The sequence below is a fragment of the Myotis yumanensis genome, unplaced genomic scaffold, assembly GCF_028538775.1.
Source record: "Myotis yumanensis isolate MYYU_CA2020_CCGP unplaced genomic scaffold, mMyoYum1.0.hap1 SCAF_4, whole genome shotgun sequence".
Taxonomy (NCBI): Eukaryota; Metazoa; Chordata; class Mammalia; order Chiroptera; family Vespertilionidae; genus Myotis; species Myotis yumanensis.
This window is the reverse complement of record NW_027223755.1, coordinates 114,363,201-114,384,577: the sequence shown is the minus strand read 5'-3', so window position 1 is coordinate 114,384,577 and position 21,377 is coordinate 114,363,201.

Here is a 21,377-nt window from a genome sequence, read left to right as displayed (position 1 = left end):
AAACTGCAATTCTTAATATTTGAAAGCTCATTCTTCGGAAATACATCATCTAAAGTAGCCAGAATGGTAAACCTTATCTGTACTCTCGTCATTATGCAGCATTCTATCTCTAATCTCCGTGATTGAACATGAATATAAACAGAGAACAGCGCTATGTACCAGCATTTCAAGTGTTTCTTACATGTTTCTAATCATTTCTCGGGACTATCATTGTGTATGTGAAGAGTTTTACCAAAGGTAGACAGTTTTCCTACAAGTATTTATAGGAATCTTCAAGGTTTAAATTGAGTCATTCAGTAAACGCCAGTCTAATCATAATCACCTGTAAATATAAACAGTATTCTCTTCATTTATCAGCTTCACACATATTCTGAGCTTTATAAATGGAAATTCTTAATATTTGAAAGCACTTTCTTTGGAAAAACATTATCTAATGTAGCCAGAATGGTAAAAATTATCTGTACTCTCGTCATTTCGCAGCATTCTACCTCTAATCTCCGTGATTGAACCTGAACATAAAGATAGAACGGCTCTATGTAACAGCATTTCAAGAGTTTCCTAGATGTTTCTAATCATTTCCCAGGACTATCATTGTGTATTTTTACAGTTTTTCAAAATTAGACAGTTTTCCCAGAAGTATATACATGAATCTTCAAGATTTAAAGTGTTTCATTCAGAAAACGCCAGTCTAATCATAGTCAACTGTAAATATAAACAGTATTCTCTTCATTTATCAGCTTCACACATATTCTGAGCTTTATAAATGGAAATTCTCAATATTTGAAAGCACTTTCTTTGGAAAAACATCATCTAAATTAGCCAGAATGGTAAACATTATCTGTACTCTCGTCATTTCGCAGCATTCTACCTCTAATCTCCGTGATTGAACATGAACATAAAGATAGAACAGCTCTATGTACCAGCATTTCAAGTGTTTCTTACATGTTTCTAATCATTTCTCGGGACTATCATTGTGTATGTTAAGCGTTTTACGAAAAGTAGACAGTTTTCCTAGAAGTATACCCAGGAATCTTAAAGGTTTAAATTGAGCCATTCAGAAAACGCGAGTCTAATCAGAATCACCTGTAAATATAAACAGTATTCTCTTCATTTATCAGCTTCACACATATTCTGAGCTTTATAAATGGAAATTCTTAATATTTGAAAGCACTTTCTTTGGAAAAACATTATCTAATGTAGCCAGAATGGTAAAAATTATCTGTACTCTCTTCATTTCGCAGCATTCTACCTCTAATCTCCGGGATTGAACATGAACATAAAGATAGAACGGCTCTATGTACCAGCATTTCAAGTGTTTCCTACATGTTTCTAATCATTTCCCAGGACTATCATTGTGTATTTTTACAGTTTTTCAAAATTAGACAGTTTTCCCAGAAGTATATACATGAATCTTCAGGATTTAAAGTGTTTCATTCAGAAATCGCCAGTCTAATCATAGTCACCTGTATATATAAACAGTATTCTCTTCATTTATCAGCTTCACACATATTCTGAGCTTTATAAATGGAAATTCTCAATGTTTGAAAGCACTTTCTTTGGAAAAACATCATCTAAAGTAGCCAGAATGGTAAACATTATCTGTACTCTCGTCATTTCGCAGCATTCTACCTCTAATCTCATCGATTGAACATGAACATAAAGATAGAACAGCTCTATGTACCAGCATTTCAAGTGTTTCTTACAAGTTTCTAATCATTTCTCGGGACTATCATTGTGTATGTTAAGCGTTTTACGAAAAGTAGACAGTTTTCCTAGAAGTATACCCAGGAATCTTAAAGGTTTAAATTGAGCCATTCAGAAAACGCCAGTCTAATCAGAATCACCTGTAAATATAAACAGTATTCTCTTCATTTATCATCCTCATACACATATTCTGAGCTTCTAAACAGCAATTCATAACGTTGGAAGCACTTTCTGTGGAAAAACACCATCTAGAGTAGCGGGAATTGTAAACATTATCATTACTCTCTTCATTTTTAGAGTTTTCGACCTCTAATCTCGGTGATTGAACTAGGCCATCAGGATAGAACGGCTCTATTTACCCCTATTTAAAGTGTTTCTCACATGTTTCTAATCATTTCGGGGACTATCATTGTGTATTTTAAGAGTACTACCAAAAGTAGACAGTTTTCCTGAAAGTATACACAGGAATCTCCTAGATATAAACTGTGCCATTCAGAAAACGCCAGGCAATTCAGCCTCAGTTGTAAATATAAACAGTATTCTCTTCATTTATCAGCTTCATACCCATATTCTAGCTTTATAAACTGCAATTCTTAATATTTGAAAGCTCATTCTTCGGAAATACATCATCTAAAGTAGCCAGAATGGTAAACATTATCTGTACTCTCGTCATTATGCAGCATTCTATCTCTAATCTCCGTGATTGAACATGAATATAAACAGAGAACAGCGCTATGTACCAGCATTTCAAGTGTTTCCTACATGTTTCTAATCATTTCCCAGGACTATCATTGTGTATTTTTACAGTTTTTCAAAATTAGACAGTTTTCCCAGAAGTATATACATGAATCTTCAGGATTTAAAGTGTTTCATTCAGAAAACGCCAGTCTAATCATAGTCAACTATAAATATAAACAGTATTCTCTTCATTTATCAGCTTCACACATATTCTGAGCTTTATAAATGGAAATTCTCAATATTTGAAAGCACTTTCTTTGGAAAAACATCATCTAAATTAGCCAGAATGGTAAGCATTATCTGTACTCTCGTCATTTCGCAGCATTCTACCTCTAATCTCCGTGATTGAACATGAACATAAAGATAGAACAGCTCTATGTACCAGCATTTCAAGTGTTTCTTACATGTTTCTAATCATTTCTCGGGACTATCATTGTGTATGTTAAGCGTTTTACGAAAAGTAGACAGTTTTCCTAGAAGTATACCCAGGAATCTTAAAGGTTTAAATTGAGCCATTCAGAAAACGCCAGTCTAATCAGAATCACCTGTAAATATAAACAGTATTCTCTTCATTTATCATCCTCATACACATATTCTGAGCTTCTAAACAGCAATTCATAACGTTGGAAGCACTTTCTGTGGAAAAACACCATCTAGAGTAGCCGGAATTGTAAACATTATCATTACTCTCTTCATTTTTAGAGTTTTCGACCTCTAATCTCGGTGATTGAACTAGGTCATCAGGATAGAACGGCTCTATTTACCCCTATTTAAAGTGTTTCTCACATGTTTCTAATCATTTCGGGGACTATCATTGTGTATTTTAAGAGTATTACCAAAAGTAGACAGTTTTCCTGAAAATATACACAGGAATCTCCTAGATATAAACTGTGGCATTCAGAAAACGCCAGGCAATTCAGCCTCAGTTGTAAATATAAACAGTATTCTCTTCATTTATCAGCTTCATACCCATATTCCAGCTTTATAAACTGCAATTCTTAATATTTGAAAGCTCATTCTTCGGAAATACATAATCTAAGGTAGCCAGAATGGTAAACATTATCTGTACTCTCGTCATTATGCAGCATTCTATCTCTAATCTCCGTGATTGAACATGAATATAAACAGAGAACAGCGCTATGTACCAGCATTTCAAGTGTTTCCTACATGTTTCTAATCATTTCCCAGGACTATCATTGTGTATTTTTACAGTTTTTCAAAATTAGACAGTTTTCCCAGAAGTATATACATGAATCTTCAGGATTTAAAGTGTTTCATTCAGAAAACGCCAGTCTAATCATAGTCAACTGTAAATATAAACAGTATTCTCTTCATTTATCAGCTTCACACATATTCTGAGCTTTATAAATGGAAATTCTCAATATTTGAAAGCACTTTCTTTGGAAAAACATTATCTAATGTAGCCAGAATGGTAAAAATTATCTGTACTCTCGTCATTTCGCACCATTCTACCTCTAATCTCCGTGATTGAACATGAACATTAAGATAGAACGGCTCTATGTACCACCATTCAAAGTGTTTCCTACATGTTTCTAATCATTTCCCAGGACTATCATTGTGTATTTTTACAGTTTTTCAAAATTAGACAGTTTTCCCAGAAGTATATACATGAATCTTCAAGATTTAAAGTGTTTCATTCAGAAAAAGCCAGTCTAATCATAGTCAACTGTAAATATAAACAGTATTCTCTTCATTTATCAGCTTCACACATATTCTGAGCTTTATAAATGGAAATTCTCAATGTTTGAAAGCACTTTCTTTGGAAAAACATCATCTAAAGTAGCCAGAATGGTAAACATTATCTGTACTCTCGTCATTAGGCAGCATTCTACCTCTAATCTCACCGATTGAACATGAACATAAAGATAGAACAGCTCTATGTACCAGCATTTCAAGTGTTTCTTACATGTTTCTAATCATTTCTCGGGACTATCATTGTGTATGTTAAGCGTTTTACGAAAAGTACACAGTTTTCCTAGAAGTATACCCAGGAATCTTAAAGGTTTAAATTGAGCCATTCAGAAAACGCCAGTCTAATCAGAATCACCTGTAAATATAAACAGTATTCTCTACATTTATCATCCTCATACACATATTCTGAGCTTCTAAACAGCAATTCATAACGTTGGAAGCACTTTCTGTGGAAAAACACCATCTAGAGTAGCCGGAATTGTAAACATTATCATTACTCTCTTCATTTTTAGAGTTTTCTACCTCTAATCTCGGTGATTGAACTAGGTCATCAGGATAGAACGGCTCTATTTACCCCTATTTAAAGTGTTTCTCACATGTTTCTAATCATTTCGGGGACTATCATTGTGTATTTTAAGAGTATTACCAAAAGTAGACAGTTTTCCTGAAAGTATACACAGGAATCTCCTAGATATAAACTGTGCCATTCAGAAAACGCCAGGCAATTCAGCCTCAGTTGTAAATATAAACAGTATTCTCTTCATTTATCAGCTTCATACCCATATTCCAGCTTTATAAACTGCAATTCTTAATATTTGAAAGCTCATTCTTCGGAAATACATCATCTAAAGTAGCCAGAATGGTAAACATTATCTATACTCTCGTCATTATGCAGCATTCTATCTCTAATCTCCGTGATTGAACATGAATATAAACAGAGAACAGCGCTATGTACCAGCATTTCAAGTGTTTCCTACATGTTTCTAATCATTTCCCAGGACTATCATTGTGTATTTTTACAGTTTTTCAAAATTAGACAGTTTTCCCAGAAGTATATACATGAATCTTCAAGATTTAAAGTGTTTCATTCAGAAAAAGCCAGTCTAATCATAGTCAACTGTAAATATAAACAGTATTCTCTTCATTTATCAGCTTCACACATATTCTGAGCTTTATAAATGGAAATTCTCAATATTTGAAAGCACTTTCTTTGGAAAAACATCATCTAAAGTAGCCAGAATGGTAAACATTATCTGTACTCTCGTCATTTCGCAGCATTCTACCTCTAATCTCACCGATTGAACATGAACATAAAGATAGAACAGCTCTATGTACCGGCATTTCAAGTGTTTCTTACATGTTTCTAATCATTTCTCGGGACTATCATTGTGTATGTTAAGCGTTTTACGAAAAGTAGACAGTTTTCCTAGAAGTCTACCCAGGAATCTTAAAGGTTTAAATTGAGCCATTCAGAAAACGCCAGTCTAATCAGAATCACCTGTAAATATAAACAGTATTCTCTTCATTTATCATACTCATACACATATTCTGAGCTTCTAAACAGCAATTCATAACGTTGGAAGCACTTTCTGTGGAAAAACACCATCTAGAGTAGCCGGAATTGTAAACATTATCATTACTCTCTTCATTTTTAGAGTTCTCTACCTCCAATCTCGGTGATTGAACTAGGTCATCAGGATAGAACGGCTCTATTTACCCCTATTGAAAGTGTTTCTCACATGTTTCTAATCATTTCGGGGACTATCATTGTGTATTTTAAGAGTATTACCAAAAGTAGACAGTTTTCCTGAAAGTATACACAGGAATCTCCTAGATATAAACTGTGCCATTCAGAAAACGCCAGGCAATTCAGCCTCAGTTGTAAATATAAACAGTATTCTCTTCATTTATCAGCTTCATACCCATATTCTAGCTTTATAAACTGCAATTCTTAATATTTGAAAGCTCATTCTTTGGAAATACATCATCTAAAGTAACCAGAATGGTAAACATTATCTGTACTCTCGTCATTATGCAGCATTCTATCTCTAATCTCCGTGATTGAACATGAATATAAACAGAGAACAGCGCTATGTACCAGCATTTCAAGTGTTTCTTACATGTTTCTAATCATTTCTCGGGACTATCATTGTGTATGTGAAGAGTTTTACCAAAGGTAGACAGTTTTCCTACAAGTATTTATAGGAATCTTCAAGGTTTAAATTGAGTCATTCAGTAAACGCCAGTCTAATCATAATCACCTGTAAATATAAACAGTATTCTCTTCATTTATCAGCTTCACACATATTCTGAGCTTTATAAATGGAAATTCTTAATATTTGAAAGCACTTTCTTTGGAAAAACATTATCTAATGTAGGCAGAATGGTAAAAATTATCTGTACTCTCGTCATTTCGCAGCATTCTACCTCTAATCTCCGTGATTGAACATGAACATAAACAGAGAACAGCGCTATGTACCAGCATTTCAAGTGTTTCCTACATGTTTCTAATCATTTCCCAGGACTATCATTGTGTATTTTTACAGTTTTTCAAAATTAGACAGTTTTCCCAGAAGTATATACATGAATCTTCAAGATTTAAAGTGTTTCATTCAGAAAACGCCAGTCTAATCATAGTCAACTGTAAATATAAACAGTATTCTCTTCATTTATCAGCTTCACACATATTCTGAGCTTTATAAATGGAAATTCTCAATATTTGAAAGCACTTTCTTTGGAAGAACATCATCTAAATTAGCCAGAATGGTAAACATTATTTGTACTCTCGTCATTTCGCAGCATTCTACCTCTAATCTCCGTGATTGAACATGAACATAAAGATAGAACAGCTCTATGTACCAGCATTTCAAGTGTTTCTTACATGTTTCTAATCATTTCTCGGGACTATCATTGTGTATGTTAAGCGTTTTACGAAAAGTAGACAGTTTTCCTAGAAGTATACCCAGGAATCTTAAAGGTTTAAATTGAGCCATTCAGAAAACGCCAGTCTAATCAGAATCACCTGTAAATATAAACAGTATTCTCTTCATTTATCATCCTCATACACATATTCTGAGCTTCTAAACAGCAATTCATAACGTTGGAAGCACTTTCTGTGGAAAAACACCATCTAGAGTAGCCGGAATTGTAAACATTATCATTACTCTCTTCATTTTTAGAGTTTTCGACCTCTAATCTCGGTGATTGAACTAGGTCATCAGGATAGAACGGCTCTATTTACCCCTATTTAAAGTGTTTCTCACATGTTTCTAATCATTTCGGGGACTATCATTGTGTATTTTAAGAGTATTACCAAAAGTAGACAGTTTTCCTGAAAGTATACACAGGAATCTCCTAGATATAAACTGTGCCATTCAGAAAAAGCCAGGTAATTCAGCCTCAGTTGTAAATATAAACAGTATTCTCTTCATTTATCAGCTTCATACCCATATTCTAGCTTTATAAACTGCAATTCTTAATATTTGAAAGCTCATTCTTCGGAAATACATCATCTAAAGTAGCCAGAATGGTAAACATTATCTGTACTCTCGTCATTATGCAGCATTCTATCTCTAATCTCCGTGATTGAACATGAATATAAACAGAGAACAGCGCTATGTACCAGCATTTCAAGTGTTTCCTACATGTTTCTAATCATTTCCCAGGACTATCATTGTGTATTTTTACAGTTTTTCAAAATTAGACAGTTTTCCCAGAAGTATATACATGAATCTTCAGGATTTAAAGTGTTTCATTCAGAAAACGCCAGTCTAATCATAGTCAACTGTAAATATAAACAGTATTCTCTTCATTTATCAGCTTCACACATATTCTGAGCTTTATAAATGGAAATTCTCAATATTTGAAAGCACTTTCTTTGGAAAAACATCATCTAAAGTAGCCAGAATGGTAAACATTATCTGTACTCTCCTCATTTCGCAGCATTCTACCTCTAATCTCCGTGATTGAACATGAACATAAAGATAGAACAGCTCTATGTACCAGCATTTCAAGTGTTTCTTACATGTTTCTAATCATTTCTCGGGACTATCATTGTGTATGTTAAGTGTTTTACGAAAAGTAGACAGTTTTCCTAGAAGTATACCCAAGAATCTTAAAGGTTTAAATTGAGCCATTCAGAAAACGCCAGTCTAATCAGAATCACCTGTAAATATATATAGTATTCTCTTCATTTATCATCCTCATACACATATTCTGAGCTTCTAAACAGCAATTCATAACATTGGAAGCACTTTCTGTGGAAAAACACCATCTAGAGTAGCGGGAATTGTAAACATTATCATTACTCTCTTCATTTTTAGAGTTTTCGACCTCTAATCTCGGTGATTGAACTAGGCCATCAGGATAGAACGGCTCTATTTACCCCTATTTAAAGTGTTTCTCACATGTTTCTAATCATTTCGGGGACTATCATTGTGTATTTTAAGAGTATTACCAAAAGTAGACAGTTTTCCTACAAGTATTTGTAGGAATCTTCAAGGTTTAAATTGAGTCATTCAGTAAACGCCAGTCTAATCATAATCACCTGTAAATATAAACAGTATTCTCTTCATTTATCAGCTTCACACATATTCTGAGCTTTATAAATGGAAATTCTTAATATTTGAAAGCACTTTCTTTGGAAAAACATTATCTAATGTAGCCAGAATGGTAAAAATTATCTGTACTCTCGTCATTTCGCAGCATTCTACCTCTAATCTCCGTGATTGAACATGAACATAAAGATAGAACGGCTATATGTACCAGCATTTCAAGTGTTTCCTACATGTTTCTAATCATTTCCCAGGACTATCATTGTGTATTTTTACAGTTTTTCAAAATTAGACAGTTTTCCCAGAAGTATATACATGAATCTTCAGGATTTAAAGTGTTTCATTCAGAAATCGCCAGTCTAATCATAGTCACCTGTATATATAAACAGTATTCTCTTCATTTATCAGCTTCACATATATTCTGAGCTTTATAAATGGAAATTCTCAATGTTTGAAAGCACTTTCTTTGGAAAACATCATCTAAAGTAGCCAGAATGGTAAACATTATCTGTACTCTCGTCATTTCACAGCATTCTACCTCTAATCTCCCCGACTGAACATGAACATAAAGATAGAACAGCTCTATGTACCAGCATTTCAAGTGTTTCTTACATGTTTCTAATCATTTCTCGGGACTATCATTGTGTATGTTAAGCGTTTTACGAAAAGTAGACAGTTTTCCTAGAAGTATACCCAGGAATCTTAAAGGTTTAAATTGAGCCATTCAGAAAACGCCAGTCTAATCAGAATCACCTGTAAATATAAACAGTATTCTCTTCATTTATCATCCTCATACACATATTCTGAGCTTCTAAACAGCAATTCATAACGTTGGAAGCACTTTCTGTGGAAAAACACCATCTAGAGTAGCTGGAATTGTAAACATTATCATTACTCTCTTCATTTTCAGAGTTTCGACCTCTAATCTCGGTGATTGAACTAGGCCATCAGGATAGAACGGCTCTATTTACCCCTATTGAAAGTGTTTCTCACATGTTTCTAATCATTTCGGGGACTATCATTGTGTATTTTAAGAGTATTACCAAAAGTAGACAGTTTTCCTGAAAGTATACACAGGAATCTCCTAGATATAAACTGTGCCATTCAGAAAACGCCAGGCAATTCAGCCTCAGTTGTAAATATAAACAGTATTTTCTTCATTTATCAGCTTCACACCCATATTCTAGCTTTATAAACTGCAATTCTTAATATTTGAAAGCTCATTCTTCGGAAATACATCATCTAAAGTAGCCAGAATGGTAAACATTATCTGTACTCTCGTCATTATGCAGCATTCTATCTCTAATCTCCCTGATTGAACATGAATATAAACAGAGAACAGCGCTATGTACCAGCATTTCAAGTGGTTCTTACATGTTTCTAATCATTTCTCGGGACTATCATTGTGTATGTGAAGAGTTTTACCAAAGGTAGACAGTTTTCCTACAAGTATTTGTAGGAATCTTCAAGGTTTAAATTGAGTCATTCAGTAAACGCCAGTCTAATCATAATCACCTGTAAATATAAACAGTATTCTCTTCATTTATCAGCTTCACACATATTCTGAGCTTTATAAATGGAAATTCTTAATATTTGAAAGCACTTTCTTTGGAAAAACATTATCTAATGTAGCCAGAATGGTAAAAATTATCTGTACTCTCGTCATTTCGCAGCATTCTACCTCTAATCTCCGTGATTGAACATGAACATATAGAACAGCTCTATATACCAGCATTTCAAGTGTTTCTTACATGTTTCTAATCATTTCTCGGGACTATCATTGTGTATGTTAAGCGTTTTACGAAAAGTAGACAGTTTTCTTAGAAGTATACCCAGGAATCTTAAAGGTTTAAATTGAGCCATTCAGAAAATGCCAGTCTAATCAGAATCACCTGTAAATATAAACAGTATTCTCTTCATTTATCATCCTCATACACATATTCTGAGCTTCTAAACAGCAATTCATAACGTTGGAAGCACTTTCTGTGGAAAAACACCATCTAGAGTAGCCGGAATTGTAAACATTATCATTACTCTCTTCATTTGAGAGTTTTCTACCTCTAATCTCGGTGATTGAAGTAGGTCATCAGGATAGAAAGGCTCTATTTACCCCTATTTAAAGTGTTTCTCACATGTTTCTAATCATTTCAGGGACTATCATTGTGTATTTTAAGATTATTACCAAAAGTAGACAGTTTTCCTGAAAGTATACAGAGGAATCTCCTAGATATAAACTGTGCCATTCAGAAAACGCCAGGCAATTCAGCCTCAGTTGTAAATATAAACAGTATTCTCTTCATTTATCAGCTTCATACCCATATTCTAGCTTTATAAACTGCAATTCTTAATATTTGAAAGCTCATTCTTCGGAAATACATCATCTAAAGTAGCCAGAATGGTAAACATTATCTGTACTCTCGTCATTATGCAGCATTCTATCTCTAATCTCCGTGATTGAACATGAATATAAACAGAAAACAGCGCTATGTACCAGCATTTCAAGTGTTTCCTACATGTTTCTAATCATTTCCCTGGACTATCATTGTGTATTTTTACAGTTTTTCAAAATTAGACAGTTTTCCCAGAAGTATATACATGAATCTTCAGGATTTAAAGTGTTTCATTCAGAAAACGCCAGTCTAATCATAGTCAACTGTAAATATAAACAGTATTCTCTTCATTTATCAGCTTCACACATATTCTGAGCTTTATAAATGGAAATTCTCAATATTTGAAAGCACTTTCTTTGGAAAAACATAATCTATATTAGCCAGAATGGTAAACATTATGTGTACTCTCGTCATTTCGCAGCATTCTACCTCTAATCTCCGTGATTGAACATGAACATAAAGATAGAACAGCTCTATGTACCAGCATTTCAAGTGTTTCTTACATGTTTCTAATCATTTCTCGGGACTATCATTGTGTATGTTAAGCGTTTAACCAAAAGTAGACAGTTTTTCTAGAAGTATAAACAGGAATGTTCAAGGTTTCAATTGAGTCATTCAGAAAACGCCAGTCTAATCAGAATCACCTGTAAATAGAAACAGTATTCTCTTTATTTATCAGCTTCCTACATATTCTGAGCTTTATAAACAGCAATTCTTAATGTTTGAAAGCACATTCTTCGGAAATATGTCATCTAAGGTAGCCAGAATGTTAAACATTGTCTGTACTGTCGTCATTATGCAGCATTCTGTCTCTAATCTCTGTGATTGAACATGAATATAAAGATAGAACTGCTCTATGTACCAGCATTTCAAGTGTTTCTTCCATGTTTCTAGTCACTTCCCGGGACTATCCTAGTGTATTTTAAGAGTTTTACCAAAATTAGACATTTTTCCAGAAGTAGATACATGAATCTTCAGGATGTAAACTTTGTCATTTAGAAAATGCCAGGCAATTCATCCTCAATTGTAATTATAAACAATATTCTCTCCATTGATCAACCTAACACACATATTCTGAGCTTTAAAAACAGGAATTGCTCATGTTGGAAGCACTTTCTTTGGAAAAACACCATCTAGAGTAGCCGGAATTGTAAACATTATCATTACTCTCTTCATTTGAGAGTTTTCTACCTCTAATCTCTCTGATTGAACTAGGCCATCAGGATAGAACGGCTCTATTTACCCGCATTTAAACTGTTTCTTACATGTCTCTAATCATTTCTGGGACTATCATTGTGTATTGTAAGAGTGTTACCAAAAGTAGACAGTTTTCCCAGAAGTATACACATGAATCTTCAAGAGTTAAATTGTGCCATTCAGAAAACGCCAGGCAATTCGGCCTCAGTTGTAAATATAAAAAGTATTCTCTTCATTTATCAGCTTCATACCCATATTCTCAGCTTTTTAAACGGAAATTCTTAATGTTTGAAAGCACTTTCTTCGGACATACATCATCTAAAGTAGCCAGAATGGTAAACCTTATCTGTACTCTCGTCATTTCGCACCATTCTACCTCTAATCTCCGTGATTGAACATGAACATAAAGATAGATCGGCTCTATGTACCACCATTCAAAGTGTTTCCTACATGTTTCTAATCATTTCCCAGGACTATCATTGTGTATTTTTACAGTTTTTCAAAATTAGACAGTTTTCCCAGAAGTATATACATGAATCTTCAAGATTTAAAGTGTTTCATTCAGAAAAAGCCAGTCTAATCATAGTCAACTGTAAATATAAACAGTATTCTCTTCATTTATCAGCTTCACACATATTCTGAGCTTTATAAATGGAAATTCTCAATATTTGAAAGCACTTTCTTTGGAAAAACATCATCTAAAGTAGCCATAATGGTAAACATTATCAGTACTCTCGTCATTTCGCAGCATTCTACCTCTAATCTCACCGATTGAACATGAACATAAAGATAGAGCAGCTCTATGTACCAGCATTTCAAGTGTTTCTTACATGTTTCTAATCATTTCTCGGGACTATCATTGTGTATGTTAAGCGTTTTACGAAAAGTAGACAGTTTTCCTAGAAGTCTACCCAGGAATCTTAAAGGTTTAAATTGAGCCATTCAGAAAACGCCAGTCTAATCAGAATCACCTGTAAATATAAACAGTATTCTCTTCATTTATCATACTCATACACATATTCTGAGCTTCTAAACAGCAATTCATAACGTTGGAAGCACTTTCTGTGGAAAAACACCATCTAGAGTAGCCGGAATTGTAAACATTATCATTACTCTCTTCATTTTTAGAGTTCTCTACCTCTAATCTCGGTGATTGAACTAGGTCATCAGGATAGAACGGCTCTATTTACCCCTATTTAAAGTGTTTCTCACATGTTTCTAATCATTTCGGGGACTATCATTGTGTATTTTAAGAGTATTACCAAAAGTAGACAGTTTTCCTGAAAGTATACACAGGAATCTCCTAGATATAAACTGTGCCATTCAGAAAACGCCAGGCAATTCAGCCTCAGTTGTAAATATAAACAGTATTCTCTTCATTTATCAGCTTCATACCCATATTCTAGCTTTATAAACTGCAATTCTTAATATTTGAAAGCTCATTCTTCGGAAATACATCATCTAAAGTAGCCAGAATGGTAAACATTATCTGTACTCTCGTCATTATGCAGCATTCTATCTCTAATCTCCGTGATTGAACATGAATATAAACAGAGAACAGCGCTATGTACCAGCATTTCAAGTGTTTCTTACATGTTTCTAATCATTTCTCGGGACTATCATTGTGTATGTGAAGAGTTTTCCAAAGGTAGACAGTTTTCCTACAAGTATTTATAGGAATCTTCAAGGTTTAAATTGAGTCATTCAGTAAACGCCAGTCTAATCATAATCACCTGTAAATATAAACAGTATTCTCTTCATTTATCAGCTTCACACATATTCTGAGCTTTATAAATGGAAATTCTTAATATTTGAAAGCACTTTCTTTGGAAAAACATTATCTAATGTAGCCAGAATGGTAAAAATTATCTGTACTCTCGTCATTTCGCAGCATTCTACCTCTAATCTCCGTGATTGAACATGAACATAAAGATAGAACGGCTCTATGTAACAGCATTTCAAGTGTTTCCTACATGTTTCTAATCATTTCCCAGGACGATCATTGTGTATTTTTACAGTTTTTCAAAATTAGACAGTTTTCCCAGAAGTATATACATGAATCTTCAAGATTTAAAGTGTTTCATTCAGAAAACGCCAGTCTAATCATAGTCAACTGTTAATATAAACAGTATTCTCTTCATTTATCAGCTTCACACATATTCTGAGCTTTATAAATGGAAATTCTCAATATTTGAAAGCACTTTCTTTGGAAAAACATCATCTAAATTAGCCAGAATGGTAAGCATTATCTGTACTCTCGTCATTTCGCAGCATTCTACCTCTAATCTCCGTGATTGAACATGAATATAAAGATAGAACAGCTCTATGTACCAGCATTTCAAGTGTTTCTTACATGTTTCTAATCATTTCTCGGGACTATCATTGTGTATGTTAAGCGTTTTACGAAAAGTAGACAGTTTTCCTAGAAGTATACCCAGGAATCTTAAAGGTTTAAATTGAGCCATTCAGAAAACGCCAGTCTAATCAGAATCACCTGTAAATATAAACAGTATTCTCTTCATTTATCATCCTCATACACATATTCTGAGCTTCTAAACAGCAATTCATAACGTTGGAAGCACTTTCTGTGGAAAAACACCATCTAGAGTAGCGGGAATTGTAAACATTATCATTACTCTCTTCATTTTTAGAGTTTTCGACCTCTAATCTCGGTGATTGAACTAGGCCATCAGGATAGAACGGCTCTATTTACCCCTATTTAAAGTGTTTCTCACATGTTTCTAATCATTTCGGGGACTATCATTGTGTATTTTAAGAGTATTACCAAAAGTAGACAGTTTTCCTGAAAGTATACACAGGAATCTCCTAGATATAAACTGTGCCATTCAGAAAACGCCAGGCAATTCAGCCTCAGTTGTAAATATAAACAGTATTCTCTTCATTTATCAGCTTCATACCCATATTCTAGCTTTATAAACTGCAATTCTTAATATTTGAAAGCTCATTCCTCGGAAATACATCATCTAAAGTAGCCAGAATGGTAAACCTTATCTGTACTCTCGTCATTATGCAGCATTCTATCTCTAATCTCCGTGATTGAACATGAATATAAACAGAGAACAGCGCTATGTACCAGCATTTCAAGTGTTTCTTACATGTTTCTAATCATTTCTCGGGACTATCATTGTGTATGTGAAGAGTTTTACCAAAGGTAGACAGTTTTCCTACAAGTATTTATAGGAATCTTCAAGGTTTAAAGTGAGTCATTCAGTAAACGCCAGTCTAATCATAATCACCTGTAAATATAAACAGTATTCTCTTCATTTATCAGCTTCACACATATTCTGAGCTTTATAAATGGAAATTCTTAATATTTGAAAGCACTTTCTTTGGAAAAACATTATCTAATGTAGCCAGAATGGTAAAAATTATCTGTACTCTCTTCATTTCGCAGCATTCTACCTCTAATCTCCGGGATTGAACATGAACATAAAGATAGAACGGCTCTATGTACCAGCATTTCAAGTGTTTCCTACATGTTTCTAATCATTTCCCAGGACTATCATTGTGTATTTTTACAGTTTTTCAAAATTAGACAGTTTTCCCAGAAGTATATACATGAATCTTCAGGATTTAAAGTGTTTCATTCAGAAATCGCCAGTCTAATCATAGTCACCTGTATATATAAACAGTATTCTCTTCATTTATCAGCTTCACACATATTCTGAGCTTTATAAATGGAAATTCTCAATGTTTGAAAGCACTTTCTTTGGAAAAACATCATCTAAAGTAGCCAGAATGGTAAACATTATCTGTACTCTCGTCATTCCGCAGCATTCTACCTCTAATCTCATCGATTGAACATGAACATAAAGATAGAACAGCTCTATGTACCAGCATTTCAAGTGTTTCTTACAAGTTTCTAATCATTTCTCGGGACTATCATTGTGTATGTTAAGCGTTTTACGAAAAGTAGACAGTTTTCCTAGAAGTATACCCAGGAATCTTAAAGGTTTAAATTGAGCCATTCAGAAAACGCCAGTCTAATCAGAATCACCTGTAAATATAAACAGTATTCTCTTCATTTATCATCCTCATACACATATTCTGAGCTTCTAAACAGCAATTCATAACGTTGGAAGCACTTTCTGTGGAAAAACACCATCTAGAGTAGCGGGAATTGTAAACATTATCATTACTCTCTTCATTTTTAGAGTTTTCGACCTCTAATCTCGGTGATTGAACTAGGCCATCAGGATAGAACGGCTCTATTTACCCCTATTTAAAGTGTTTCTCACATGTTTCTAATCATTTCGGGGACTATCATTGTGTATTTTAAGAGTATTACCAAAAGTAGACAGTTTTCCTGAAAGTATACACAGGAATCTCCTAGATATAAACTGTGCCATTCAGAAAACGCCAGGCAATTCAGCCTCAGTTGTAAATATAAACAGTATTCTCTTCATTTATCAGCTTCATACCCATATTCTAGCTTTATAAACTGCAATTCTTAATATTTGAAAGCTCATTCTTCGGAAATACATCATCTAAAGTAGCCAGAATGGTAAACATTATCTGTACTCTCGTCATTATGCAGCATTCTATCTCTAATCTCCGTGATTGAACATGAATATAAACAGAGAACAGCGCTATGTACCAGCATTTCAAGTGTTTCTTACATGTTTCTAATCATTTCTCGGGACTATCATTGTGTATGTGAAGAGTTTTACCAAAGGTAGACAGTTTTCCTACAAGTATTTATAGGAATCTTCAAGGTTTAAAGTGAGTCATTCAGTAAACGCCAGTCTAATCATAATCACCTGTAAATATAAACAGTATTCTCTTCATTTATCAGCTTCACACATATTCTGAGCTTTATAAATGGAAATTCTTAATATTTGAAAGCACTTTCTTTGGAAAAACATTATCTAATGTAGCCAGAATGGTAAAAATTATCTGTACTCTCGTCATTTCGCAGCATTCTACCTCTAATCTCCGTGATTGAACCTGAACATAAAGATAGAACGGCTCTATGTAACAGCATTTCAAGTGTTTCCTACATGTTTCTAATCATTTCCCAGGACGATCATTGTGTATTTTTACAGTTTTTCAAAATTAGACAGTTTTCCCAGAAGTATATACATGAATCTTCAAGATTTAAAGTGTTTCATTCAGAAAACGCCAGTCTAATCATAGTCAACTGTAAATATAAACAGTATTCTCTTCATTTATCAGCTTCACACATATTCTGAGCTTTATAAATGGAAATTCTCAATATTTGAAAGCACTTTCTTTGGAAAAACATCATCTAAATTAGCCAGAATGTTAAACATTATCTGTACTCTCGTCATTTCGCAGCATTCTACCTCTAATCTCCGTGATTGAACATGAACATAAAGATAGAACAGCTCTATGTACCAGCATTTCAAGTGTTTCTTACATGTTTCTAATCATTTCTCGGGACTATCATTGTGTATGTTAAGCGTTTTACGAAAAGTAGACAGTTTTCCTAGAAGTATACCCAGGAATCTTAAAGGTTTAAATTGAGCCATTCAGAAAACGCCAGTCTAATCAGAATCACCTGTAAATATAAACAGTATTCTCTTCATTTATCATCCTCATACACATATTCTGAGCTTCTAAAAAGCAATTCATAACGTTGGAAGCACTTTCTGTGGAAAAACACCATCTAGAGAAGCGGGAATTGTAAACATTATCATTACTCTCTTCATTTTTAGAGTTTTCGACCTCTAATCTCGGTGATTGAACTAGGTCATCAGGATAGAACGGCTCTATTTACCCCTATTTGAAGTGTTTCTCACATGTTTCTAATCATTTCGGGGACTATCATTGTGTATTTTAAGAGTATTACCAAAAGTAGACAGTTTTCCTGAAAGTATACACAGGAATCTCCTAGATATAAACTGTGCCATTCAGAAAACGCCAGGCAATTCAGCCTCAGTTGTAAATATAAACAGTATTCTCTTCATTTATCAGCTTCATACCCATATTCTAGCTTTATAAACTGCAATTCTTAATATTTGAAAGCTCATTCTTCGGAAATACATCATCTAAAGTAGCCAGAATGGTAAACATTATCTGTACTCTCGTCATTATGCAGCATTCTATCTCTAATCTCCGTGATTGAACATGAATATAAACAGAGAACAGCGCTATGTACCAGCATTTCAAGTGTTTCCTACATGTTTCTAATCATTTCCCAGGACTATCATTGTGTATTTTTACAGTTTTTCAAAATTAGACAGTTTTCCCAGAAGTATATACATGAATCTTCAGGATTTAAAGTGTTTCATTCAGAAAACGCCAGTCTAATCATAGTCAACTGTAAATATAAACAGTATTCTCTTCATTTATCAGCTTCACACATATTCTGAGCTTTATAAATGGAAATTCTCAATATTTGAAAGCACTTTCTTTGGAAAAACATCATCTAAATTAGCCAGAATGGTAAGCATTATCTGTACTCTCGTCATTTCGCAGCATTCTACCTCTAATCTCCGTGATTGAACATGAACATAAAGATAGAACAGCTCTATGTACCAGCATTTCAAGTGTTTCTTACATGTTTCTAATCATTTCTCGGGACTATCATTGTGTATGTTAAGCGTTTTACGAAAAGTAGACAGTTTTCCTAGAAGTATACCCAGGAATCTTAAAGGTTTAAATTGAGCCATTCAGAAAACGCCAGTCTAATCAGAATCACCTGTAAATATAAACAGTATTCTCTTCATTTATCATCCTCATACACATATTCTGAGCTTCTAAACAGCAATTCATAACGTTGGAAGCACTTTCTGTGGAAAAACACCATCTAGAGTAGCGGGAATTGTAAACATTATCATTACTCTCTTCATTTTTAGAGTTTTCGACCTCTAATCTCGGTGATTGAACTAGGCCATCAGGATAGAACGGCTCTATTTACCCCTATTTAAAGTGTTTCTCACATGTTTCTAATCATTTCGGGGACTATCATTGTGTATTTTAAGAGTATTACCAAAAGTAGACAGTTTTCCTGAAAGTATACACAGGAATCTCCTAGATATAAACTGTGCCATTCAGAAAACGCCAGGCAATTCAGCCTCAGTTGTAAATATAAACAGTATTCTCTTCATTTATCAGCTTCATACCCATATTCTAGCTTTATAAACTGCAATTCTTAATATTTGAAAGCTCATTCCTCGGAAATACATCATCTAAAGTAGCCAGAATGGTAAACCTTATCTGTACTCTCGTCATTATGCAGCATTCTATCTCTAATCTCCGTGATTGAACATGAATATAAACAGAGAACAGCGCTATGTACCAGCATTTCAAGTGTTTCTTACATGTTTCTAATCATTTCTCGGGACTATCATTGTGTATGTGAAGAGTTTTACCAAAGGTAGACAGTTTTCCTACAAGTATTTATAGGAATCTTCAAGGTTTAAAGTGAGTCATTCAGTAAACGCCAGTCTAATCATAATCACCTGTAAATATAAACAGTATTCTCTTCATTTATCAGCTTCACACATATTCTGAGCTTTATAAATGGAAATTCTTAATATTTGAAAGCACTTTCTTTGGAAAAACATTATCTAATGTAGCCAGAATGGTAAAAATTATCTGTACTCTCTTCATTTCGCAGCATTCTACCTCTAATCTCCGGGATTGAACATGAACATAAAGATAGAACGGCTCTATGTACCAGCATTTCAAGTGTTTCCTACATGTTTCTAATCATTTCCCAGGACTATCATTGTGTATTTTTACAGTTTTTCAAAATTAGACAGTTTTCCCAGAAGTATATACATGAATCTTCAGGATTTAAAGTGTTTCATTCAGAAATCGCCAGTCTAATCATAGTCACCTGTATATATAAACAGTATTCTCTTCATTTATCAGCTTCACACATATTCTGAGCTTTATACATGGAAATTCTCAATGTTTGAAAGCACTTTCTTTGGAAAAACATCATCTAAAGTAGCCAGAATGGTAAACATTATCTGTACTCTCGTCATTTCGCAGCATTCTACCTCTAATCTCATCGATTGAACATGAACATAAAGATAGAACAGCTCTATGTACCAGCATTTCAAGTGTTTCTTACAAGTTTCTAATCATTTCTCGGGACTATCATTGTGTATGTTAAGCGTTTTACGAAAAGTAGACAGTTTTCCTAGAAGTATACCCAGGAATCTTAAAGGTTTAAATTGAGCCATTCAGAAAACGCCAGTCTAATCAGAATCACCTGTAAATATAAACAGTATTCTCTTCATTTATCATCCTCATACACATATTCTGAGCTTCTAAACAGCAATTCATAACGTTGGAAGCACTTTCTGTGGAAAAACACCATCTAGAGTAGCGGGAATTGTAAACATTATCATTACTCTCTTCATTTTTAGAGTTTTCGACCTCTAATCTCGGTGATTGAACTAGGCCATCAGGATAGAACGGCTCTATTTACCCCTATTGAAAGTGTTTCTCACATGTTTCTAATCATTTCGGGGACTATCATTGTGTATTTTAAGAGTATTACCAAAAGTAGACAGTTTTCCTGAAAGTATACACAGGAATCTCCTAGATATAAACTGTGCCATTCAGAAAACGCCAGGCAATTCAGCCTCAGTTGTAAATATAAACAGTATTCTCTTCATTTATCAGCTTCATACCCATATTCTAGCTTTATAAACTGCAATTCTTAATATTTGAAAGCTCATTCTTCGGAAATACATCATCTAAAGTAGCCAGAATGGTAAACATTATCTGTACTCTGGTCATTATGCAGCATTCTATCTCTAATCTCCGTGATTGAACATGAATATAAACAGAGAACAGCGCTATGTACCAGCATTTCAAGTGTTTCTTACATGTTTCTAATCATTTCTCGGGACTATCATTGTGTATGTGAAGAGTTTTACCAAAGGTAGACAGTTTTCCTACAAGTATTTATAGGAATCTTCAAGGTTTAAATTGAGTCATTCAGTAAACGCCAGTCTAATCATAATCACCTGTAAATATAAACAGTATTCTCTTCATTTATCAGCTTCACACATATTCTGAGCTTTATAAATGGAAATTCTTAATATTTGAAAGCACTTTCTTTGGAAAAACATTATCT